This window comes from Scyliorhinus torazame, chromosome 3 (assembly GCF_047496885.1).
Source record: "Scyliorhinus torazame isolate Kashiwa2021f chromosome 3, sScyTor2.1, whole genome shotgun sequence".
NCBI classification, from domain to species: Eukaryota; Metazoa; Chordata; class Chondrichthyes; order Carcharhiniformes; family Scyliorhinidae; genus Scyliorhinus; species Scyliorhinus torazame.
The window spans coordinates 62236272-62240812 of NC_092709.1; the positions used below are offsets into that span (position 1 = coordinate 62236272).

At 48.0% G+C, this 4541-nt stretch overlaps 1 non-coding gene across 1 annotated transcript; it reads right to left on the bottom strand.

Moving 5' to 3' along the window:
* Positions 1 to 4210: 4210 nt before the first annotated feature.
* Positions 4211 to 4281, bottom strand: trnag-gcc (transfer RNA glycine (anticodon GCC)). Its single transcript has one exon. It is a non-coding gene; the product is annotated as a tRNA-Gly (tRNA).
* Between the last annotated feature and the right edge of the window lie 260 nt (positions 4282 to 4541).

Consider the following 4541-nt stretch of genomic DNA (forward strand, 5'->3'; position numbering starts at 1 on the left):
GCTAAGGAGAGGGATGGGTAGGCCAAGAGAGAACTGAGGCCACCGTGAGACCCTGTGTGGTGTGTATTGGAGAGCCCCACCAGAGTGGTCCAGGCAGCGGAAATGCAGCTTTAGGAGCCCGACGCATCTCTCAATGATGCATCTGGTTGCTGAGTGAGTGTTGTTATAATGCCTCTCTGCCTTGGCCTGGGGCCCGCACAGGCGTAATCAGCCACAACCTCAGCGGGTAGGCCTTGTCGCCCACTATCCAATCCTTTATCTGAGGGAGCACCTTAAAGGTGTGGGGTACCTCCGAGTACGCCAGGCTGTATGTGTTGTGTATGCCGTCTGGGTATCGTGCACAGAAGTGTATGATATGCAGTTGCTGTGTTAATGAAGTGCACTCCCTGTGACCCAATGCTGAGGGCGATCTGCATGCCATCAATAACCCCCTGGGTCTGGAGCATGCCAGCTATGGCAGAAAGTCCAGCAGCCCGGATATCCTGGTGAGCCTGGTGCAGGTTAAAGTGGACGTAGATATCTGCATGGGCGCATAGGGCATCCAAGACATCTTGGATGTACCTGGGTATGGACAATTACAAAATCCCGCACAGGTCCCTGTTTGAGCCCTGGAATGAGCCAGAGGCATGGGCGGTGAGGTCAGCCGTCAACTTGACGGCCACCAGGAGTGGATGTCCTTCTCCTACCCCTCGCGGTGCCAAGTGCACCACCATCTAGTGCAGGTGACATACGGTCTCCTTGGTGAGGCGGAGTCAATGGCGGCACATGCGGTACGGCAGCTCCTGAAAGGACAAGCACCGATGGTAGTGTTATGGGCCAGCATTTAGAAAACTCCAAAGTATATTATGAATTTCACCTGACTATAACTGTTTCTTGATTTTGGTTGCGATGAGCACAAGGGGCTGCCTTTCAGGTATTATTCAAAAGAGTTCTTAGGCACTTTTAAGTTTATTCTAAGAATTTAGTTAATATTTGTATAAACACACACAGCAAGGACTTTTATCAATTACAAACACAAAGATCCCACACAGCTACAGTAATCTATGTATAACCCTTAATGAATTCCCCTTAACTGTTCCAATTCAATAACAAAATCCAAGTAAAACCAGAAACCCCTTTTCAAACGCATGGCCCAGCACACGACATTCTTACTGGTATAAGACTTGTTAGTGATACTCTGTTCCCCTTTCCAAACAGCAGGTTTGAATTCCTTCCAGAAAGCAATTATCTCTTTTAAGTTATCAAGCAGTCTGGAAACAGCTTTTAAAATGAAGATCGAGAGACACGTCTTTCAACTTGTGCAGTTCAAAACCAGTCGAAAACTCAAACGATAGTAAAAACTCACAGAGCCACAGCCCAGCTCCACCCACACAATGACATCATTGAAGCCATGTGATAAGACAAAAACATTTCTTAAAGGGACACTCCCATGACAGTACAAAAGTGGCTTGATGTGGTACCACCGTCACACCACCTCCTTGGCCTATTGAACGACCGGCAATTGAGCCTCACTGGCTGGTCCCTGCTGTTCTGGGGCAAGCTCCTGTTGTGCAGGCTCTTCCAGGGCTGGCCCTGGCGCTCCCTCTACCATCCATTCGGGATGGTAGCAGCGGTCAGATAGACAGCTAGCATGGCAGGCTGAGGTCCAATTTCCATCTGTGTGTGGGGGGGGGGGGGGGTAGAGACAGAGACTGTTAGCAGGGTGATGCTTCCCATGACCATACAAACCCCCAAATTACATGGCCACCCTGAGTTTTACTGCTCAGCTACCCTCACCATTCCCCCTCCCCACCGATTCCTCCCTCCACCTCTTCCCCACTGGCCCCTTCTTGATCATACTTGACACTGCAGCCTTGTCCCCATCAGTGACTTGCACCCAGCCCTTGATGTAGGAAGCCTCTATCCTTAACTATCCCTGCCAAATGACGTACCATTGGCATTGGCTGCCAGAACAGGTGTTAGACATGGGCCCTGTCCTGGTTCTCCCAGTGGGGTCTACTGTGGGCGTCCTCATTGAGTGAGCCTTGCGCCTTCCTACCAGAACCGTGGCAGCTGGTTGTGTGGTGGAGGCCTTCATACTGTGCAGGCAGGCGACACGATGCTAAGAGGCTGGTGTGCAGGCACATCCTACAGTTGGGGTTCACCGAGGGGTGTGTGCTTTTGCTGAGAGCTTGGCAGAGTGATGTGAAGGCTGGGTTTAACACAGAGGTTATGACAGGGAGCTGTTCAGGTTTCCTGGGCAGGTCCAAGATCCATACACTCATGCCGTGTGATAGGGATGGGGCGCGGTTGGCCTGCTGGGTGATTGGCTGATAGTATCACTGGCGAGGCTATTACTCTGAGAGGAGCTGTGTGGCAGGGTGGGTTCCAGTGGCCATCAGTACATGTGTCCTTTGTGTGCAGTTAACTGCTTCCTCTGGTTTGGAACCAAGCATCTAAGAGGCATAATAAGGCCTCCTTCGAGCAGTTGAGCATGGTCATTCCCATCCCCTTGATTACCACTGATACATGAAGGTTTCCACATGGATGGGGTAGATGGATATCTACATGATCAGGAGACCCCAGAGCATTTCAAGGATACTGGCAGAAGTCAACAGTTTAAAACTTCAGGAGCCTGTAAGTAACACCCAGGGGGGAGTTGCTAGTCTTTTACAGCAGCAATGGGAGATTCAGCCATGCCACACCAATCCTGAGGGGAACACCCCGAGTCCACACTCTTGCCACCAAGTCGGTCCCTAATAGTCCCAGAGCTCCAGGCATACACTCCCCATGTACTTACCTCCTTGCTCCCCCTCAAAGGTCATGGTGCCACAACCCCATTTGTAAATATTTGCATCAAATCATGCCGGCGTGACTCCTAGCTGGCAGGTGTGAAGCATAACAAGCCCGTTAGTTGCATTCTAATGAATGTATATGTGCTCTTTGCATATTCTCACCGGCCAGGGCAGGAAACCCGCTATGGTCGGCAGGCAGGACTGGAGACGGGTCTGCTGCCCAGTGCCTATTCTGTTTTTGGGCCGACGCGGGATTCTCCCCTCGATCGAGGTTCCTGATCTGAGCAGTAGAGAGGGGAGAATTCCACCTTCTTTGATTGAGCAGTTACTTCCTTGAAAATTTTAGCACATATTTGTATGATGTCATTCATGTTACATTAAAATAATGCTTTAATTTTGGATCTTTGAACAGATGACAATATAACACCATCCCCAAGTTTCTATATTTATGATGTGAGTCATAATATGGAGATTTAAAGCATTGAGATTTAATGCATCATTGTGTCTAAGTGAATACACTGCAGGAGTGGAAAAGCTTGTCACAAATTAAACAGAACTTTTAATCAGTAGCTTTACAGATTTTATCCAGTGAGTAGCTGAGCTATTCAGACTGGGGAGTCCCAAGGGCTTGGAGGGGAACTTGCAGCTGGTGATGTTCCCATGCATCTGCTGCCTTCGTCTTTCTAGTTGTTGGAGGTCATGGGTTTGGAAAGTGTCCTCCAAGGAAACTTGGCAAGTTGCTGCAGTGCATCTTGGCTATAGTACACATTGTTAGGAAACAGCTACCGTTACCTTGTAGTTAAGTTGGAACTGGGGTTTTAATTGTTTAATAGATTGCAGAAACATATAAACAAACACTGTTTTGTGGCTCTGGAAGTGATTGCTGAACACAATAAACTTAGAATTGAAGAAGTCAAGGCTTGCTTCCTAGTTCTTATTCTGGAGTTACCATGGGTGGATATGTGTAAGAATAAAGTTATCTGTTTGGAGATAAGGCTGTCACAATTTTGCCTCGTCCCTATGAGTGCATCTTACTTGCAATCATGTTCCTCTCACAGCTGATAGAAAAATTAGATGACTGATATTATCATCTCCACTGAATTGCATAAGCACTTGTGCTGGATAAAAAGTAGTTAATTTTATTTGTTCATGCTTTATACTCACTCAATACACTGTTCTCTTTGTGACATATCAGCAGAGGGAAACAAAATATTCAGGGAGAAGGGAAGTAAAAAAAACAATACTTTTGTTGTATTTTTTGAGAGGCTTACATTTAAAATATTAATTGCTAATGTAAACATTCCTAGATGGTACAGTCCCTGTGCAAACGTAGGCCGTAAAAATTAGAATGCATTATTATTCCAGTTCTTGATGCGTTTATAAGTAATAAAGATATTTCAACTGCATTTAATAAATGTGTGACGAAAAATGACGTTTGCATTGGCCGGGAATCGAACCCGGGCCTCCCGCGTGGCAGGCGAGAATTCTACCACTGAACCACCAATGCAACTGATAACATGCGCGGACTGGAATCGACAGGAAGCTGCTGCTGCCATTTCATCCATAATTCAACATCAATCTGGGTTCTTCAAAATCACATGAAACTCCTGGCAGGATTTGGTTCCCCCGCCCCCCCTCCTTCTATTCAAGCTGTCGCTTATTTTGCCACCAGCGCTCCCTGCCGGCCGAAGCGCTCCCTCCTCCTGGCGCCACCGCCCCGGACACGTGACCAGAGCGGCCGCTGGACCCGCCGAGCACGTGGTCCCA